We start from the raw sequence: 23,096 nt of genomic DNA on the forward strand, positions 1-23,096 counted from the left end.
CAGCATCTAATGAGATGATCATGTGGTTTTTTTCTTTCAATTTGTTTACATGGTGTATTACATTGACAGATTTTTGTATGTTGAACCATCCTTGCATCCCTGGGATGAAGCCTACTTGATCATGGTAGATAAATTTTTTATGTGTTCTTGGATTTGGTTTGCCAATATTTTATTGAGTATTTTTGCATCAGTGTTCATGAGGGAGATTGGTCTGTGATTCTCTTTCTTTGTTGCATCTTTGGGTGATTTGGGTGTCAGGGTGACTGTAGCCTCATAAAAAGAGTTTGGTAATGTTTCTTCTGTTTCTATTGTGTGGAATGATTTGAAGAGTATTGGAATTCTTCTTTGAAATTCTGATAGAATTCTGTGCTGAAACCATCTGGTTCTGGACTTATTTTAGTTGGGAGACTTTTAATGACTGTTTCTATTGCCTTAGGGGTTGTTGGACTATTTAAATAGTTTATCTGGTCTTGATTTAACTTTGGTATGTGGTACCTATCCAGAAAATTGTCCATTTCTTTCACATTTTCCAATTTTGTAATGTACAGGTTTTTGAAGTATGACCTGAAGATTCTCTGAATTTCCTCATTGTCTGTTGTTATGTCTCCTTTTTCATTTCTGATTTTGTTGATTTGGATGCTTTCTCTCTGCTTTTTGGTTAATTTGGATAAGGGCTTGTCTAGCTTGTTGATTTTTCTCAAAGAACCAACTCTTTGTTTTATTGATTCTTTGTATTGTTCTCTTTGTTTCTATTTCATTGATTTCAGCTCTCAATTTGATTATTTCCTGGCATCTATTCCTCCTGGGTTAGTTTGCTTCTTCTTGTTCTAGAGCTTTCAGGTGTGCTGTTAAGTCACTAGTGTGAGATTTCTCCAACTTCTTTATGTGGGCATTTAGTGCTATGAATTTTCCACTGCTTTCGTAGTGTCCCATAAGTTTGGGTATGTTGTACTTTCATTTTCATTGAATTCTAGGAAATCTTTAATTTCTTTCTTTATTTCTTCCTTGACCCATTGGTGATTCATTTGGACATTGTTCAGTTTCCATGAGATTGTAGGCTTTCGGTAAATTTTGTTGTTGTTAAAATCTAACTTTAAGCCATGGTGGTCTGATAAAATACAGGAGGTTATTCTATTTTTTTTTTTGTATATGTTGAGATTTGCTTTGTGACTGAGCATGTGGTCAATTTTAAAGAAGGTTCCATGGGGTGTTGAGAAGAAGGTATATTTTTTTGTGTTAGGGTAAAATGTTTTGTAGATATTTATTAAGTCCATTTGAGTCATAACATCAGTTAAGTCCCTTATTTCTCTGTTAAGTTTCAGTCTGGCTGATCTATCTAATGATGAGAGTCGGGTGTTGAAATCTCCCGCTACTAGTGTCTTTCTATAGGCAAATTAAGACCATTGATAGTAATGGATGTTAATGACCAGTGATTGTTAATTCCTGTTATTTTTTGTTGGTAGTGTGTGTTTCTCTTTTTTGGTATTTGTTGTTGTGTGATTATCTATTGCCTGTATTTTCATGGGTGTATCTAACTTCCTTAGGTTGGATTTTTCCTTCTAGTGCTTTCTGTAGGGCTGCATTTATGGATAGGTATTGTTTAAATCTAGTTTTATCATGGAATGTTTTGTTTACTCCATCTATGACAATTGAGAGTTTTGCTGGATATAATAGTCTGGGTTGACATCCATGGTATCTTAGTGTCTGTATAACATCTGTCCAGGACCTTCTGGCTTTCAGAGTCTCCATTGATAAGTCAGGTGTTATTCTGATGGGTCTGCCTTTATATGTTACTTGGCCTTTTTCCTTTGCAGTTCATAATATTTTTTCTTTATTCTGTATGTTTAGTGGTTTGATTATTATGTGGCAAGGGGTCTTTTTTTTTTTTTTAATCCAGTCTATTTGGTGTTCTGTAAGCTTCTTTTATCTTCATAGGCATTTCCTTCTTTAAGTTGGGAAAGTTTTCTTCTATGACTTTCTTGGAATATATATTCTGTACCTTTGAGTTGGTATTCTTCTCATTTTATCCCCATTATTCTTAGGTTTGGTCTTTTCATGGTGTCCTAAATTTCCTGGATGTTTTGTGTTATGACTTTTTTGGCTTTAGTGTTTTCTTTGACTGATGAATCTGTTTTCTCTATTCTATCTTCTGTGCCAGAGATTCTCTCTTTCATCTCTTGCATTCTGTTGGTTATGCTTGCACCTGTGTTTCCTGTTTGTTTATTCAGATATTCCATTTCCAGCCTTCGTTCACTTTGTGTCTTCTTTATTGCCTGTATTTCAGTTTTCAAATGTTGGACTTTTTCATTTACCTGTTTAATTGCTGTTTCTTGGCTTTCTTTAAGGGATTTATTGATTTCTTCCAATTTTTTGTTTGTGTTTTCTTTGAGTTCTTTAAGGGTAGTTTTCATTTCCTCTTTAAAGGCCTCTATCATCTTTCTAAAGTCATTTTAAGGTCCATTTCTTCTGCTTCTTCTGCTTTGGGGTGTTCATGTCTTGCTGATGTAGCACCACTAGGTTCTGTTGGTGCCGTATTGGTCTTTATGTTGTTGACTGTATTTTTGCATCTACCCATCTTTTCTTCCACTCCATGCACGTGCTGTCTGTCTGAGGGAGCCTCTTTGGTCTGATTGATACTCTTGGTCTAATGGGAGCTCTTGCTCTAATCGGTGCTCTTGGTCCAATCTATCTTGATGGATTCTGTTCCTAATTAGTGCAGGATGGGCTTGTGACTCCAGTTTTCGCTGGTGTTGCAGGGGGCTGTTTTCTTGGCAAGGGAGAAGGGGAAGGAGTAGCTAGCCGGTCCCTGGAGCTCCAGTGGCTTAGGGGAGGGGCACAGGATCTAGTTTCCTTTGTAAAATATGATTTTTTTGAAAGTCATCTCTGTTCTAATCTGTTTTTTGTTTTTATTCTCCAATGCTTCCCAGTCATTAAGAATTTCTTTCCATTTTTCTCAAATGCTGTTGATTATTTTTGTATAGAGCAGTGCCTCTTAAAGCTCAGGCTTGCTTCATTCTGTGTAATTGAGAATTGTTTGAACACCTAATCCTGTCTCTGCTCACTGGTGATGGCAAGACAGTCCTGCTCCTCCTTTCAGCCTGGGCCTTGACTTGTCAGTGAGAAGGAAAAATACATCAGTTAATGAGTGTCATCCAATCCCTTTGAATTTTATTGGAACCTTACAAATGAAGAGGGAACAGTATAAGAATTGAGTTTACTGACCAACTTTTATGTAGGTGTAGTCACAGCACAGAAAGGGAGGGGCAAGGTGGAAGGTGAATGCTTTCCTGCTTTGAGAGTAGTTGACATTAGCAATGAATAGTGAGGCAATCAATTATAGGTGATCAATAAATGTCCTGAATGACTATTTCTTGTACCCACAGACCAGGCCATAAAGAATGTGGATAAGTGTGATTTCCCTACAGCCTTTCTAGCAGGCAGGGAATAAAAATGAGTTATGAAGAGAAAAAAATGCAGCTTGGCTCAGCCCAATTCTATTGTAACCAGAGCTGGACCAGGAAGGACTTCTAGAGTCTGACCCAGATCATTTTACTTTAGCTATATTTAAGCACAGCACAATTTTAAAAAATGTATTCAAATAACAACTCACTCTCTAGTGCACAACAATTTAAGACATGTTTACACAGATATTCCTTAAAAGGTACATCTGGCTTCTGTCATAAGAATAAGTATTGTTGATTCTGAGATAGTGTCCAAGAATTAGGGTCTAGGAAACTTGACTGAGGCAAACATAATGTCTGTGGGTGTTAGGATTGGCCTGGCCCTAAGATAACATAGAAGTCACTTAGGCTGCACAAGTTACCTCACTCATAAGAGTAGGTTTTATGGTCTAAAAGCAGTGCTCAAGATTTAGGGGAAAAGGTCATGGGTAAGTAAAAACATAACTTCCAGAAGATAAGGGCAGAGCCTGTCTCTTCAGACAACAAAGGATCACCAGGTTGTAAAATGACATCATTCCTAAAGTTCCAGGAAGAGCAGCTATGCATGTTTAACTTTTCTGGCTTCTCCAGTGCTTATCTATGTATATGAGGCTTTTTGCTTCCTACAGATAAAGACCTGAACTTATTGTGAAGTTAAATTACTGTAGTTATGCTAGTTCCACCAAAATAGAAAAACAGGATAAAATGACAGGGCCCTGCCTTACAGCAGTGTATTTTCCAGGTTTAATAGGTACAGTCCGAGAGAAAAGACATGAGTAATTTCTGATGTTCTCCAATACAAGTCCCTAGTCTCTGGAGCACATGGCCTGTTTAACCTTTTAAAAATGTTTTGGGACTAAAATTACATAATCTCTACTATCTCTGTCCTGCCTCCAAGCCCTCCCACAGACTTCTCATAGTTTTCTAATCCACGTACTTTTTTGCTTTAACAGCAGTTCAACAGTAACAACAGCTATTATTTGAAAGTGACCTATGTTTGGCTGCAGGATCTTTCTGCTATGAAGCAAAGGGTTGGCTACCCCCAACATTGTGTGTGTAATGGAATGTGCACAAAAAGGACCCTGTACTTTAGAAGAGGAACAGGAAGTGCTCTGGGAGTCTGAAAGAATTTCTACTAAAATATAAATTCTCCAGACTATGGCCCTGTCTGGCCATGAGTAGAAGGGCAGAACTGAGAAGGCCTGTGCTGAGTCATTTTATATCTTTTCACCCAGTGGGGGAGCTGCTGTACTCCTGAGGTCCAAGTGGGTGGCCCAAGGTAATGAAGAACTCTGGGAAGGAGAGCATATGAGTGGGTGTTAGCTTGTGGGTCCCTTCCAGGAATTTCCTCTGATGCAGCTGTAGGGAGCTGTGAGGAAGACCAGAAGTCATGTTATGGTGAGTATGGGGCCACTGTCCCCAGAGCAGGAGCATCAGGTTGGCTGAGTTATCAGAGTCCAAGATGCTGGGATTGGGATGGGCCATGAGCCAGACTATGGCTCTGTTGGCCTGTGTGGTGACCTGTGCAGTGGCCCTTGACCTCTTAGTCTCCCTGAGTGTGGTTGACTGGAGAGGGAGAAACTGCAGCCCTGGATGGAGAAAGCTGTGGTGCATGTAATATCACTGTCCAGTGTGCACACACAGACATTGTGTTGGTGTGCAGTGGGAAGATAGATTGGAAAACTGAAGGTCGGGTTTCTAAAAGTTCTGAACATTGGATTCCACATTCAGGTTGTGTGATAAATTTTGCAAATGGTTTAGAAACAGAAGGTGATGGGGATCATCCTTCAGCAATACTTGACTAGAATGCTTTTAATTTTCCTCTACCATCAGCTTCAATGGCATGATTCAGGGAAATTCAATTCCAGGGGACAAAGGGAATTTCTGAACTACAGAGGCTTTTCAGGTGTGTATGGGTTTCAACAGGTGGATAGGGCAGATTCCACATCTTGTGCCATAAACCATGTGACCAGAAGCAGACATTAAATTATTCTTCAACGTTGTTTTATGTGTGGGCATCAGTGGGGCTGGGTTTGCCTGAAACCACAAGGGAGCATGACGGAGGGGCTAAAGAGCCATAGACGACCTTTCTGATGACCTCCATTTTCAGAGATAGCTCTTGAGCATGGGGCCTCTCTGTTTGGAAGAGAGATCAGTAGTAGCTGGAAAATCAGAAATATAACAGGTTCGTGGCTACTTTAAGTCATTTTTGTAAAGTATGTAATTTCTCTATATCCACATTTGTAGGTAACATGGGTCAAGTGCACTTTTTTTTTTTTTTTTTCTGGCCGAGTTTCCTTAGGTCTTTTGAGGAAAACTTGGGTATATTTTTGTGCTTGTGTTCTTGGATTTTTCTCTTCATCCCTTTATTCTTTCACAAATAGTGTGTGGGAATATTCCTTTATACTGTGTGAATATATGTTGCTGTAATTGGGTTAGTGAAGAAGCTGAGTGGCCAATAGCTTGAGAGAATAAGATTGGATGGGAAAATCAGACTAAGGACACTGGGAAGAAGAAGGGCAGTGTCCAGAGGAGCTGCAAGCAAGACATGAAAAGGAAACAGGAGGTGCAATATGAGAGAGAGGTAACACCATGTGGCAGAATGTAGATTAATGTAAATGGCTAGTAACAAGCCTGAGCTATTGGCCAAGATTTTATAATTAATATTAAGTCTCCATGTCAGTTATTTGGGAACTGGGGGGTGGGAAAGACAAGTCTGCCTACATGTGGCATTTCAATGTGGGGCCAGAATTTCCACATAAGACCTAACAAAGCTTAAAAAAAAGATTCATGTACAGAAAAATGGAGCCAAATGAGGCTTCCTGACAACTGGCTTTTCTTGGGTACTAATACTCGATACTAACGACAGACAGAGGCATGGCTCCTTTATGAGGTGGCTTTCTTGGCTGCTAGCAAGCACAGCTCTTATAGGAGGCCCTGCTACCACACAACTTAATAGGGTTCGTGAGCAGTAGTTGGCACATTACTAAGTGGCAGCATGGACCCAACAACTTCCAAGAGCTGAGGTGGTAAACATGGCTCCTGCCTATACCTCTGCTATGAAGCTAAGCTCTCAGGGAACTAAAGGTGGGAGGATCTAGCTGCCAATGCCATGTACTAAGCTGAACCATGCTGGCAACTGAAATGGCAGTTTAAGATTCATCTCATGTGATCAAAAACCAAGGTGTTGCTTTGGGGTATGCTTTTTTTCTCATAGGAAATGAGAGGCTGTAGATTTATTCTATGTTAAAGATGATCATGTTTGATCAAGGAAGAACCCCTGAAAATCCTAACTACAGACATAAAGACATAAACCTAAAAAACCTACAAAACATGTAACATATTTTACCTACTTAAACATGAAACAAAAAAAATCATCTTTAACTGACTTGTACACACCACATATTCCACACTTGTATGTTATCTTGAAAAGTTTATGTATTTTCAGAACAAGGGATCCAATGAAAATGGATGCCCCAGGTGATTCACCATCTCAGAATGCCTTTGTTATAGTCTCCTCAGAGTTCTGCATCCAAAACAGCTTCAAGACTGCTGGCTGAGATGATTCAGCCTCACAAACTATTCCAGCCAAGATCTAGCAGTTATCCGGATTTTCTCAAGGTTCCCCCCAAAATACCAGTGCCCACAAACAATAGGAAGTAGTCTAGAAAATGACGCCTGCATTCCCAAAAGATGGGTTATGGCTGTTTATTATCATTTAAGGGGGGTTGGTTACAAGTTGTTGTTGGTAATGGTCAGGGAAAAACTGAACAAAGGAGATTAGATTCAGGAATCTTGTTCTGAAAAGAAAAAAGGGGGATATAGAAATGATAAGATAAGAGGGTAGATTATTGAATCTACTTTTAAACTAAAAAAGCAACTACTATTCTTAAATATTTTACATTGGTATGGATTTTGGTTTATTAATACAAATTTAAAGTTATTTTTGCTATACTATATGTATGTTTCTACACTTGTTTAGGATATTGTGCTTTTACAACTCATTTAAAAATGTAATATATAATTAAAAAATACAGGTTAGTAGTTAGTCATCTATAATCAAACTTATAGTCATATTAGGTATGTTTTCAAGGTTAAACAGATATATTTTGATAGATAGATGGTCTTCAAACACTTCAAAGACCTATGGAATCTGGCATTTAAAATGTTTTAATAATGTAAGACTTTTCTTGAAAGACATCTCTGCTCCTGAAAGCATCAATTTGCTTCAGAGAAGATAATGGACATTGAAGAAAATCCATATGAAATTTGCTTTCCTTATGGCAAAATCTAGCCATTTGGGCAAAGAAACTGCTCTTGCCTCAATTGCTGACAATATACTGTCCAGACTGAACCAGCAGGACACAAAAAAGCACTGCCAAACTTTGCCAAGACAAAATATTCTTTCAAAATTCCCTGCCTCTCAGAAATGTCTGTCAGATATACCAGGCCTGTAGGCCAACGTTGGATGCCCCAATATTACAGAAGAACCTAGGGTGACTGTCTAGGCAGCCAGATGTTCCTGTCGTTAAGTAACATTTCACCTTTCTGGGGTCTTTGATGAAGTTGAAGACTAGATAGTCATAGTTAAATTTTTCCTTAGTTATGACAAAATGTAAATCAGGTATAAAACTTTAGACTCATAAAGATAAGATAAATAATAGAATATTTTCTTTAAATTTACCACATAAAATGGGCTAGATATTGTAACTGTAATTCTTACTTAATAACTGTTTTGTTGTATATAATTTTACTGTTAAAGTTAAAACCTTCCTTTTTAATTAGACAAACAGGGGGAAATGTGGAATATTTCTTTATACTGTGTGACTATATGTCACAGTGAGTGGGTTAATAATGAAGCTAACTGGCCAATAGCTGGATAGGACAAGGTTAGGCAGAGGAACCATGCTAAGGACTTTGGGAAGAAGGCTGGAGTCAGAGGAGTCACCAACGAGACACAGAAAGGAAAGAGCAGGTGCAGGATGAAAGAGAGGTGACACCATGTGGCAGAATGTAGATTAACATAAATGCATTAGTTTAAGTTGTAAGAGTTAGTTAGAAACAAGCCTGAGTTGTTGACCAAGCATTTATAATTAATATTTAGTCTCCATGTCAGTTATTTGGGAACTGGGTGGTGGGAAAGAAAAGTCAACCTACAATAGTATATACATTTTTTGTTTGTTATAGCTTTGTGGTGAGCACAGAAGTCACATTGTGTCAATGTATGTACTATTTCTTCATAATCTTATTGAGAATTCTGAGTTTTTCCACATGGCATATAGCTTTGGAATCAAGTTTTCATGTTATTAAGTGTTGGGAATTTTCTTTGAATTGTATTGAATTATGATGCAAATTGAACATATCCAACATCTTTTGTTTTTAAATACATCATTTTAATGGCATTGCTTACAGTGGTATAAAAGTGTAAAAGAGATTGTTCTACAAAGTAATTCATTTATCAAACTACAGTAAGTGTGTGAAACTGAAACTGATATGAAATAATGTACAAAGCCATAGAGAGAGCACTATGGTATATTGTAGTGACACAGAATTCATTTTAATGTTCACATAAAAGATATCCTACTAAGTATGATTTAATTGAGAAAACAAAAAGAGTGGAAATAAAACATGCTCAAGAATTGAACAATGAATGTGAATGTGACATGGGATTGTATATTAGCATGCAAAATAAACTCTGATAGCAGTAGGTTGGGATTTACCATAGATATCAATCAACTAAAATTAGTTAAAACCATGTTGCATTCTTATAGTTGATATAAAATTGCACATATTTAGTGTGTGTATTCTGATGCATTTGGACATATTACCTCCAAGCACCAACCCCATTATCACAAACAACACAGTAAACCCTGTTGTCTAGACATTTTCATTATATCCATGTGTTTATGTGTGTCTACAATGTATAGAGTTCTCATAAAATGACAGAATTGCTATGGATCCCAGCAATCTTCTCAGTATAGTTTCCATATGATTAAAATTATTTTTTAGAAGTATCAGAATTTTCATGCTCATTACAGTTATATTCATGGTGGCCTAAATATGAAAATAACCTAGATGTTTACTTGTTGAGGACCAGCTTGGTGTCTCAGCAGGCCACTGTGCTAAATGAATGAAGACTGTAGCAGTGGTTACAGGATTATTCACTTATAAAGGACTCTCACAGTTCGTGCTGTATCAGTCATGAAGCAGCATGTAACTTCAGCTTAGGCATTGTCAACCCACTTCTTTCATCTGATTTTAGCCTCTAAATCACTCTTATTTGTCACATGGATAAAAAGCTTCAGCCATCTCTATACTGCAGGTTGCAATGGAAAATGAACGGCTAAAACAATCACCTTCAAAGGGTTTTTCTAACATTTGTTTATTTGGTAGGTGGAGAAGAAAAAATAAATATCAAGTTTTTTGTAGCAACAGCTGTCATAGAGAGGAGATGCAAATGCGCTATTATAGTATAGTGTAAAAATGTAGAAAATTGCTTTATTTGGATGGTATGAGAGTTTTCTACCAATGAGTTGCACTGCATGAAAAGGTGAGTTATTTGATCACAAGAAAAGAGATGAATCACTTGTCTCAGCCTGTAACGTTTTGTAAAATTATAATTGTGATTATGTAAATTTAAACAAAACAAATGAGCCTGTTCCTTTTTTTAAAATTTTATTTATTTTTATTTTATGTGCATTGGTGTTTTGCCATGGGCGTTAGGTCCCCTGGAGCTGGAATTACAGACAGTTGTGAGCTGCCATGTGGGTGCTAGGAACTGAACCCAGGTCCTCTGGAAGAGCAGTCAGTGCTCTTAACCACTGAGCCATCTCTCCAGCCCATGAGTCTGTTTCTTAACCTCATGTTTACCTTCTCATGCAGTCCAGGTTTCCCTTTTTGTAGCCTGTAGAGTACCTTCCTGTTCTAAGGAGACTAGAACTAGTGAAGGAACTCGTGAAGGCTCCAAGTCTGCACTCTTTTGACCACTCTGTCCTGAGAGATGCTGGCAGCTATGGCTTTTTGTGAGTATACAACAAGTAACGACTGTACAGTTTAACAAGTCTACCTACCAGATGAATAATTCTCTGTAGGGGAGCCCACTTGGCAAAGTTGTAGAGTTACTGACTGCAAATGAACAGTTTTTTTCTGTCTAGTTTTTCACATGTGCCACTGCATTTCTTTCCTAAAAACAGCTATGGGTGTTTTCCCACTGCTTGTGTGTAAACATTCCATCTTTGGGGCACACTTATCGTTGTGGATGGTCAGGAAGATGATTTCTGCTTAATCTGTATGAATAGAAATAATACCAGAATATTTTTCTTAATTGACACAGGAAACTAACAGCATTCTCAGTCACAAACAGCTAATTGTATACTTCAGAGCAAAATCCAAAACAGACTAAGCTGCCCCTGCAAATAAAATACACAAGGGCAAACTCCCAAGTGTCTGTTTGTTGAACCAAAGTCAGGCTGACAATATTAAGCTATAACCCCCTGTAGTAATTCTCTCCCTACATGTACTTCTAACCACTCAAGATTCAGCGAGCTAACTTGTTATTGTTAAGTCCTGAATTTCAATGTCATTTTCTGTCTGAGAAAAGAGCTACATGCATGGCCAAGTGTTGCTCACTGGCTGGTCAATGTGACCATCCTAGCCTGAGAGAAACCATATGATTCCTTACATGTATCAGATTGGCTCTGTCTCTGATTGTTTACTCAAGAAATGCTTTGTAACCCTGAAAGTGTAGCATATAATTGTCCAGAGTTGGGCTGTTGGAAGAGGAGAGCAGGAGAATGTGTGTGAGTGTGTGTGCACAGATATGTAGAGGAGCTGTGAAAAAGAGCTGGGTGAAAAAGCTGCTGCTGTGAAGGAGCGAGGATGTGAAGCAACTGTGAAAAAGAGCTGTGCAGTGAGTGAGTGAGTGTGTGTGGGGTATGTGTTGAGTGAGTGAGTGAGTGAGTGAGTGTGTGTGGGGTATGTGTTGAGTGAGTGAGTGAGTGAGTGTGTGGGGGTATGTGTTGAGTGAGTGAGTGAGTGAGTGAGTGTGTGTGTGGGGGTATGTGTTGAGTGAGTGAGTGAGTGTGTGTGTGGGGGTATGTGTTGAGTGAGTGAGTGAGTGAGTGAGTGTGGGGTATGTGTTGAGTGAGGGATATAGCTGAATAGGCAGAGAAAAAAGTGTGAAAGATGAAGTGTGAGAGAGTAAGTGAGTAAAAAGTGAGTGAATTATGTAGAAGTGTGTGTGTGTGTGTGTGTGTGTGTGTGTGTGTGTGTGTGTGTGTTGGGGGGTGGGTATGGGTGTGCAGAAGGAGTAGAGGAGAGAGGATATATACCTGAACAAGAGAGAGAGAGCGGAAAGATTTTTTTTTTCATTTTTCTTTATTAAGAAATTTTCTAGCCGGGCGGTGGTGGTGCACGCCTTTAATCCCAGCACTCGGGAGGCAGAGCCAGGCGGATCTCTGTGAGTTCGAGGCCAGCCTGGGCTACCAAGTGAGTTCCAGGAAAGGCGCAAAGCTACACAGAGAAACCCTGTCTCGAAAAAAAAAAAAAAAAAAAAAACCAAAAAAAAAAAAAAAGAAATTTTCTACTCACTCTGCATACCACCCACAGTTCTCACCTCCTCCCTCCTCCTATCCCCAGCCCTCTCTCCCAAGCCACACCACATCCCCACATCTCCCAAATCAAGGTCTTCCATGGGGAGTCAGCAGAGCCTGGCACACTGAGGAGCCTAGGCAGGTCCAAGCCCCTTCCCACTGCACCAAGGCTGCACAAGGTGTCACACCACAGGCACCAGATTAACAAAAGCCTGCCCATGCACCAGGGATGGATCCTGATCCCCCTGCCTGGGTTTCCCCCCAAACAGTTTGAGCCTAATAACTGTCTTCCATATCCAGAGGGACTAGTCCAGTCCCATGGGGGCTTCACAGCCACTAGTCTACAGTTCATGGGCTTCCTCTAGTGTGGCCAGTCATCTCTTCATGTCTTCCCATCATGATCTTGACGTCCCCCGCCTACAGAATCCCTCCTCTCTCATCGATTGGATTCCTGGAGCTCAGCCTGGTGCCTGGCCATGGATCTCGAGCAGAAAGATTTTAAGAGAAGATTTTTTTTTTCAAGATGAAGTAAAAGAGAAAGTTACCATCAGAAAGTGTGTGTGTTTATTTTCCCCATCGAATAGAAAGAAGTCCAGTCCTCTATGTATTTGTGGATTTTTTTTTTTTTGTGCATACCCTGGAGGTGGCCTTGGAGCAGGTTCTCCAAAGACTATCAATAAATCTACATTCAGTGAACTGTGTGGAAGTTGTCTTCGGAAATGGGTCTCCACTGTCAGTTTTCAGAGAGCAGCCTTCTGTCCTAGCAACAGGATGGGTTGTTTAGGAGTCTCCATGAGACAGACCTCTTTTGCCAACAATTCAACCAAATGTAACCCAGTGCTATCACTGGAAGCCCTACCTGTCTCTACAGAAGATGGTCAGTTTAGACTCCTTATCTTCCATTACTAGAATCATCCTCATAGATTCTAGGAAGTTGTCAGTGCACTAGGTTTCCACACTAGTCCCCAAATGCCCCCTAATTCTATGTACTCTCTCCCTCTAACCATGCCTGATCCCTCCCTCCTGTTCCTGTTCCACCCACACGCAGAATCTATTCTGCTTCCCCTTTTCAGGGAGATGCATGCATTTTCCTATAGTCCTCCTTTATACATAACCTTCTGGGTCTGGGGATTATAGCTTGATTATCATTTATGTAACAGTTAATACCTATTTATCCATGAATACATACCATATTTGTCTTTCGGGGTCTGGGTTACCTCACTCAGGATGATTTTTTTCTACTTGCACCCATTTACTTATAAATTTCATGTCATTTTTTAAAGCAGCTGAGTAATACTATATTGTATAACTATACCACATTTTCTTTATGCATTCTTTAGTTAAGTGACATCTACTTCATTTCCATCTTCTGGCTATTATGAATAAGGCCAGAATGAACATAGTTGAGTCATTGTGGTAGGATAGGATGTACTTTGAGTATATACCTGAGAGAAGTATAGCTGGGTCTTGAGGTAGATCAATTCTCAATTTTCTGAGTACCCACCATATTGATTTCCATATTGGCTGTCTTAGTTTGCACTCCTACCAGCAATGGAGGAGTGTTCTCCTTGCTCCACATCCTCACCAGCATGAGTTGTCACTTGTGTTATTGATCTTAGCCATTTTGACATTTGTAAGATGAAATCACAAAAGAATCCTTTAGAATTTGAGAACATCACTTAGAACAAGATGATTCGGGAGAGTTTAATAAAACTGCTTCATGCTGATACCAATATGCATAGCTTTTGAAACAAACACCAGATTTTATTGATGAAACCTAGAATTTTGGGTCATGAACCATTAGATATCAAGTACTTTATGATGCAGTGCCTTGTGTTTTAAACAGCAGTATCTGAGAATTACACTGAATGAACATAATCTGAGTCATATCTGGCCTCTAGCTTAGGTTAACACAAGGGGGTCATTGGCCAATCCTTCAATATCATAAATCTTATATTATTGATTATTCATTTTTCTCTCTTTATGGTGATATAGAAGGAATGGTATAAAATGAAAATTGCATGTAAAGGTAAGTGAGAAATTGTCATATCAAATGCCATATATAATGACCTTTTTTCTTTCTTAGATTCTGAAAAAACACTCTCAAAAGATCTTGTATAAAACAGATGTTTAGGAGGGGCTCTAGTACCAACCAGGAAAATATGTGCAGGATCACACCAGTGCCATACAAGGAACACATTGTTCAAATTCTCAGACTGCACAGTAACATTCATGGGACACCTCTGTGGAAATTCCCCCATGGGTGCCTATGATGATGTCTGTCTGCCTACTCCAATTCTTGTGAGTCTTATTTTATGGTCCCGCATCTGTGCTTCTCCAAATAATTTCTGTGGGGCATGTGTTCTCATTCAATTATACCAAACTGATGAGTGTTTAGATAAATTATGAGTAAAGGTGAGAGGCTTTCAAAACAGTGCCTAAAAAACAAAATGCTGCTAAAGTTTGAACCACATTAAAAAAAAAAAAGTATTCCTGGTTTCAACAAAGGCCCAAATCCGTTGGCTTGTTGAAGGTAATTAAAAAACAATTCTCTGTAGTGCACTTATGGTAGGTTTTACTTTTCACAGTGAAACAGTGGAAGAGGGATTTAACTTCCCATGTGTTCTTGATTCTGACTATATTTTTCTACACAGAAAGTTGAAAGATACGAAGTCAGAACAGAAGAATATGAAAATCTCCTTCAGAAAAAAAATGTAATCAGAAAAACCTTTCTAGAGAACAAATTTTAGGGCTAGGAAAAGATTCCAGGAGAGACAGAAAGTAAGAATAGAGTTTGGGTTGTTCAATGGGCAATATTTCAATAGCAACTGAAAATGACATACTTGGGAAGGATATTCACAGGAAAGAAGGGTATAGGAAGAGAGCATCATTAACTGAAAAGCTTGGCACTGGAATGTGATATAAAGTTATTAACTCACTGCCAAGGATCCAAACAAAACCAGTTTTTCAAATTGGGTAAAATAGATTTAGGGAGGAATATATCTACAAGAAAGAAAAGGAAAAAAATTCAAACTACTTCATTCCTCCCAGTTGTAGCTCTGCCTCCATTCTTATATTGCTCTGGTTCACAGGAAGGTGCACACCAGTGCTTCAGCATTCTGGATTTGTAGTGATAGATGCTTGTCTTTATCCCACACAGGATCTGCCTCTTTTTTTCTTCATTTCCTTATTTGCTTTTTATTATCAATGAAAAGGGACCAGAATGAAAGGGAATTTTTAGATCATCAGCCAAAATATCATATGGAACCCTAAAAGCAAAGCTTGGTTCTGGAGAAGGAATAAATTTGAAGAAGGAACATGCCCTTCTTGGAGCATGTCTCTTAAAGGTAGAGAAAGTTTTAGCATTATCCATACTCAGCATCCTTGTAGATATGCAGGAGTAAATTCCTCCCTGGAGATAAACGGATGATAGTTTCCTTCAACATGATAGTCTGAGGATAAGAGGCATGGTAGATAAAAGTCTGACAAGCTAAAGGATATGTCAAAAAGATTATTGTTGAAGATCTCTTAGGAGTTAACATTCCCGTATGTCAGATGCGCTTTGGTTTGCCATTGCAAACCATTCCATTGTTTTCCCCTCTGACCACACTGTGTTGTATAATAACAAAATAAGTGATAATAGTTGTAAAAGTGTGATGTGTGAAACACATGACTTCATGGATGCACACCAAACAAATGCCATTCTAAGTAACAACAGGTCAACGTGGGCAGTCCACCACTGGCATGTAATAGTTTCTGAAAGAGTTGGATTTTTGTTCTCTGTTCAGCACATCCATAAAATTGATTTCATTTCCTAGCAAAAAACAAAACAAAACAAAAACTTCAGTATTTCACATTTCCCATATGTTGAATTACTAATAACATGTCAGATAATCAAGAATTAGCCCAACACACTCATGATTAGTCTACTCTATTGAACTTGCCAAGTAGCTGTGTATAAGCAGTAGATTCTGGAACCGTGACTCCAGACATACACAGAAGAGACAATGCTCTGAGAGCAGGCAAGATCTATGACATCAAGCCAAGGAACTACTTGATTCCTCCTTGACTCAGGGAGCTTGCTAAGTTATGTTTGCTCTCATTGCCAGAAATCTGGGGCCATACCCAGAGGATCAAAGTGAAGGAGCCCTGTGTATGCATAGCACTTAAAAGTATAAGAAGACTTGAGATGTTTCCATTTTTCTCATTTTTCTATCCTTGATGATTCAAAGCATGTCTGACCCTTACATACACCAGCTCAAAAACCATGAAATAAGTTCAGTCTGTACTGAATTATAAACATGAAAGTTGATTGTAGTGCTTCCTGATTTAGTTAATAGTGAACTTTTGGGAACTATTTAGTGAGAAAAGGGAAATGTGCATTTGAAGACAATGAGATATTTTGACATCTGACTCTTTTTCCTGCCAAAATAATTAAATATTTTTCAATTATTTTTTTCATTTAGTTATTTGTAATTTTGAGATTTATTTTGAAACCCACTCTAACCGCTAAACTCAGGCCTCATTGCATCATTCTGAGTTCAGAGACTCTGGGTGTATACCAGCGTACCTGCCTGACCCTCACACATTTCATGTACCTAGACACCATAACAAGCCAGAGAAGTTTATGTCAGGTTCAGCTTTGACTTCTTTGCAGTATTTTTCAGTTCACTACTCCCTAGAATGATTTGTAATGTAACAGATGAGCTTGGAGCTCCTATTCCTGGCCAGGACCCCAGCATCTCTGTCTCATCATTAGAAGAAGCCTTTATAAGTGCATGCTTACTTTCATCACTGTGCTTTCTGCTCACCACATTCTAAAATGTCACAGAAGTGTTAACTTTATTGATATTAAATTACATATTAAATGTATCAATAAGGTGGCTGGAGAGATAGTTCTGTGGAGAAGAGATCTGCTCTTCGATATGACCCTGGTTCCATTCTCAGCACCCACACGATGACTTGCAAATATCTGTAACTCCTATTCTTTCAGGGGTCTAACAGCCATGTGTACCTACCAGGTACACATGAAGTATATATAGATGCATACTTACATAATTAAAATTCCCAAGATACCATACATGGAAGTGCTTTATGGAAAATGTTTTAGGCAATATTTTGCCTATATTCTTGAAGCTTTCCTTTGAGTTCTGATTATACTACAAAGTTCCCATTTTCTTTGTACTTACAGATACATAAGTAACATTACCTGTAAAACAAACAGGCAAACATAAAACTTCTCCTTTTCTGTGTTTGATCTTTTATAACAGATGCAAAAATCCAGTGTACTCCCTTTGGAACAAGTTATCCATGTGTTACACAAGATTCAGTCATTCTTCTATTTATGACATGAGAGGATCATCTTTTATCAGTTCACATAGCCCTGAATGTTCTGTGGAACGCAATGTCCTTCAACGCAGGATTGGGAAACGGTATCTCAGAAAAGGTAAGTGGAACTCTTGTTTTCTGCCTTTGGGGTCAGAGTTTTCACTGTCATCCAAGAATTGAGGATACCTCTGAGAGAGCATTGCTGTTAAAGGATATCCTTGGATTGCATTCCTGTGGAGTGGAAGAGACATTGACCTAAAGCTAGTCGTGGCTATTCTTCTGATGTCTTTGGCTATTACCTCTGTATTTGGCTCTGTGTTTCTTATTTAATAAGACTGTTTAGCAATTCATCTACACCTAATTCTGTTTAAGATAGTTTTGTAATATTGACATAAATGTAAAATTATTTTTGTTATACTGTATATATGTTTTCACTTCTGTTTAAGATATTCTGTTGCTCCCTTTGGGAACCTGGACAGTGGCCCTTGTCCTCTGAGCCTCACTAGGGAAAGGGAGGCTGTGCAGCCCTGGCTATGGGAAGCCATTGTGCTAATAACATCACTGTCCAGTGTTCACACACAGGCACTGCTTCTGCTGTGCAGTTGGAAGACAGATTGGAAATCTGAACATTTGTTTTCTAGAAGTTCTGAATATTGCATTATTTCAATTTTAGTTTTGTCTTATAAATGTTACTGATAGTTTAGAAGCTGAGGAAAGAGGTAAGTGGGATCATTTTTCAGCAATACATGATTAGAATGTTTCTAAATTTCTGCTACCACCAGCCACAGAAGTTCTGTTTCAAGGGACAAAAGGAGTTTCTGAGCTTTAGAGGTTTCTCAAGTGTGCACGGTGTTGTGTAGGTAGATAGGGCAGATTTCACATCTTGTGCCATAACCCATGTGGCAGGAGCAGACATTATATCCTTCTTCAATATTATTTATTTATTTATTTATTTATTTATTTATTTATTTATTTATTTATTTATTTTGGTTTTTTCGAGACAGGGTTTCTCTGCGTAGCTTTGTGCCTTTCCTGGAGCTCACTTGGTAGCCCAGGCTGGCCTCGAACTCACAGAGATCTGCCTGGCTCTGCCTCCCGAGTGCTGGGATTAAAGACATGCGCCACCACTGCCCGGCCCTCAATATTGTTTTTTATGTGGGCATCAGTGGGTCTGGGTTTACCTGAAATCATTAGGAGACATGAGAGTTTTCAGAGCCATAGCAGGAGATCACCTTCATTTGCAGAGAGGGCTCTAGAGCATGGAGCTTCTTTGGAAGAAATATCAGTAGCTAGAGGGTCAGAAACATAACAGTTTAAGGGTCACTTTGAGTTAATTTTGTGGGAGTTGTGAAGTCTGTGTTTATTAAGTTTCTATATACATAGAATCATAGGTAACATTGGTCAAGATTGCACTTCTTCTGGCTGAGTTTCCTTTGGTCTTTTGATGAAAAGTTGATTATATTTTCCTGCTTTTGTTTTTGGCTTTCCCTCATCTCCTTATTCTTTCACAAATACTGTACACATTCTTCATTGTTGTAGCTTTGTTCTAAGTATAGAAGTCATATTGTATCAGTGTATGTACTATTTTTTCATAATCCTATTGAGCATTCTGAGTGTTTCATCTTTGCATGTGGCTTTGCAATTAGATTTCCTTTTATAAATTGTTGGGCTTAAAAAAAAAACCAAAAAAAAATCGTTGGGGATCTTCTTTGGATTGTATTCAATTAATGTTGCAAATTTACCATATATAACATCTTAATATTGATGCATCATGTTCCCAAGGATCATTTATTTACTTTATTTATTTAGGTTTTATTGTTCTTGTTGTTGTTAATCTGTGAAAGATTTAATTTATTGGATACAAAATACTATGGCATTGGCAGGTAGCTTAGCACATATTCTTCTTGGGGACAACCTGAGTTAATATCCTAACACCCAAGTTAGGAGGCTCATAACCATCTGCTACTCTAGATCCAGGGGATCTCAAACCTCTTTTTTGTATGTCATCTGTATCTCATGGAAGACTCTCTCACACATGAACATATGCAAAAAATGGGGATAAACTTGTGAATTAGAGCAAAGCAGGTTGTGTAAGATGTATTATACAAATCATACAATATTTCTTTCAAATTTGGTTATCTTGCATTTGTTTTTACAAGTTTTCATTTACTCACTTTGGTGCGGCCTTACATCCATCCAATCATGAATTATAGGAAACAAAATTTTACAGTTTGGTCTAGTGGTAAAGAGGAATTAGATGTTAAAGTTTTATCACTTTGTTTACACTCATGGTTTTCCCCTTCATTAAGGGTTGTTTTACATCTTTGAAGATACCTGTGATATAAGAGCCTTTATTATATACCTCACATTTATAGCATCTTTTTTTCTACATGAGATTTTTTCACACATTTAAAGAGAAGTGGAAGAACTCAGAACTTTACCACACTTATTGCATTCATAAATGTTCCTATATTGTGAGTCATACTACATTTGCAAAGTGAATGTTGTTATTATCAAACTTTCTTTTATACACATGTATGGAATATTTTTAGAATGCAGTGACCTATGATGTCACAGAATGAGTATGGGAATGTGTAAAAACTTCTGTTTTTCCTGGTTCACTTTGCAAATGTAGTGTAAACAAAGGGATAAAATCTTAAGATCTGATCCCTCTTTACCATTAGACCAAATTGTAAAATTAATTTATACAGATGAAAATATTCAACAGTGTAATGAAGGTGGTAAAGCTTTTACAGGTGCCGTGCCAATTATCCTTACAGGCATGAAAGAAGCCATGCTGGAGAGAGACCCTATGAAGGCATTCAGTATGGTGAAGAGTTCATGCCTCCTGTAAAGAGAGAAAAGGAACTAGCGGGCATGCAGAATGACTTGTCTGAATGACATGGTATTCTGCTTCCCCGATGCCTGCAAGACTCCAGAAAACATCCAAGTTGTCAGGAAATCCTGAGACTTAAACAGAAGTCACTCTAAAGCCGGGGCAATCAGGCATTTACTAAGAGCTGTGGAATATGGTGGAACTGTTAGGGAGGGAGTTTGCATGTGAAAGCCAGAGGACCAAATGGCCAGAGAACAATGCTTGGGGTGTACTTGAGGACATGCTGGCTCCTACTGTGTTCTCTTTATCCACTCAGCCCCATCCAGGTCTTCCAATCTTTCCTTTTTTGACAACTACACATAGTTGTCAGTGACAATGCCCTGGAGGCTCCCACTTTGTGGTCCCCACTTGGACCTTAAAGCTCCTCAGTCCCCATCCTGTCAATCCCTGGAGACTGCCTACCTGTTAGGAATAAGCATGTTCTAAAGATATAGCTGTCCCTTTGGCTAACGACTAGTGAACCATGGACCCATGAAATTCTCATTTCCCCAGGAATCTCACTGTGGGAAAAGACTGAGTCCTCCCATGAGGATGTCTCTAATGAAGAAACATTTACTCCTTATCTGACCACCTTGCAGGACAGAGAGGAGCTGAGAATGGGGGAGGGTTATAGAGATGGAAAAAAATTCATTATATGGCTTCATTAGAATACTTAGCTTGCATGGCCGGGCGGTGGTGGCGCACGCCTTTAATCCCAGCACTCGGGAGGCAGAGGCAGGCGGATCTCTGTGAGTTCGAGGCCAGCCTGGGCTACCAAGTGAGCTCCAGGAAAGGCGCAAAACTACGCAGAGAAACCCTGTCTCGAAAAACCAAAAAAAAAAAAAAAAAAAAAAAAAAAAAAAAGAATACTTAGCTTGCATATCTCTTGTCTAAACCTGATAGGACCCCAAGGATGGATTAGTTACCTTATATTTACATCACTTTTCCAAATCAGTCAAACTGAATAAATATCACATTTTCAGTTTTCATCAATAATTTGCTTTTCCCCTTCTTTTCTATTGTTTTCTTTTTGATTTTTTTGTTTTGTTTTGTTTTTCGAGACAGCGTTTCTCTGCGTAGCTTTGCGCCTTTCCTGGAGCTCACTTGGTAGCCCAGGCTGGCCTCAAACTCACAGAATTCCGCCTGGCTCTGCCTCCCGAGTGCTGGGATTAAAGGCGTGCACCACCACCACCCGGCTCTTTTTGATTTTTTAAACAATGGTCTTACCATGAATCTTTGGCTGGCCTGAAACTCACTCTATAGACTAGGCTATCCTAGGACATCAGAGAGATTTGCCCATATTACCTCATGTCATAACTGGATAACTTAGTTCTTTTAATTGGCTTAGTATGAATAAGTTGCTGTGGCTGGCTGGTTATGGTAGCTAGGACACAGGCTTTGGTCCTAACTCCAGTAACAGAAGAAGTCTCCCATCAAATGCAACCCTCCTGCCTTAAAGTACACTGTCTTCCAACTATTAACAACATTGTTTTTCTTTATCATTGAGTCTGTTACAACTCATCAAAGGACCTGCACAGAGTTCTGTCCTTATTCTACAGATGGTGAAACCCAGACCTACAGAGATAAGTGGTTTTTGACTATAGTTAGTGTAATTGCTCATCTTAATCATCCTGTCATTCTAACGCCCTACCAAACAAGTTGAAGCCACCAAAGACGGGCATAATGACAGAAGCCTGTAATCATGGTACTTAGAATGTAGAGGCAGAAATTTCAGGATTTCAAAGCCATCCAAGGTGGGAATGGTCAATGGACTATGGCGAGAAGACCATGGAACCAAAGGAGACTGTGATTGGCTCAGAGCTATGTCCATATTCCTCCCTTCAGCTCCAGAACTTCAGGGCCATGACACCACAAAGTGTTAGTTGAGGTATTTATCACCCCACATTTTCTGTTCTTGATAATGTTTCCTGTCAAAGGCAGCCAGGGCCACTTCTGGGTCAGACTCTTGTTACAGAGTAAAATTCTCCTGCAGGTGGGAGAATTAGCCTCAGGCATGGATGAGCTCCCTAATTGCATATCTAATGCAGTGTGCTCAGCTCTGAAACTATATACAAACAACCAACAGAAGTGGAATCAGCAGGTTTTATGCATATATTTATGCATAAATCAAATATGCTTAACAAGGAAGAAATTAGAAAGGAAAAATTTGGGAAAGGATGGAGAAAAGACAAGGAAGGGGGAAAGTGATGTAATATATTTTCATTAAAATGTATGAAAATAATTTTTAAATAAAGAAGTGGCTATAGAGATAGCTTAGCAGTTAAGAGTGCTGGATCTTATAGAGGACACAGCTTCCATTTTCTGAAACCACCTGGTAGCTAATCATCTTCTGTAAGTCCAGTCCTGAGGGATCTGATGCCCTCTTTTGGCCTCTGCAGTTACTGCATACAAAAGCTTGAAGGGAAACACCCATCTACATAAAACAAAGCTAAAGCTTAAAAAAATGGAATTCTCTACAGTGATGTCACAATTCTGTAACAGACAGCAGGCAGGGCTAGTTAAAATGAACTCCTTCTGGTCCTGTATGGAAGCAACTATGGCCTTCATCTGAGCCAACATGCTCAGAGGCAAAAAGCAGCCTTATTCTGAGGTTGGTATAGCTCAGCAGGACTGTTCAACTAAGAATAGCATCCACAATGTTGATAGGGGACTTTTCCTTGATGTTTTCTGTATTTGTGTTCTCTGCCCTTTGTATGTGTGAGAATTAAAGGCAATGATAGATCTTTTAAATATAGATCATAATGTATGATCTAAAAGATTTTCTCTCTAAATCTTCATCTGTCTAAGTGGCTAGAACTGTAATCTCCTGTCCCTATTTAAATTGTTCAAAATATTACCTGA

General features: G+C 38.8%; 1 pseudogene; it reads left to right on the forward strand.

The window, feature by feature from the left end:
- The window catches only part of LOC119089231, a 58,487-nt pseudogene that overhangs the window by 23,123 nt on the left and 12,268 nt on the right, over positions 1–23,096 (forward strand).

Source organism: Peromyscus leucopus, chromosome 17 (assembly GCF_004664715.2).
Source record: "Peromyscus leucopus breed LL Stock chromosome 17, UCI_PerLeu_2.1, whole genome shotgun sequence".
In the NCBI taxonomy this organism is placed as follows: domain Eukaryota; kingdom Metazoa; phylum Chordata; class Mammalia; order Rodentia; family Cricetidae; genus Peromyscus; species Peromyscus leucopus.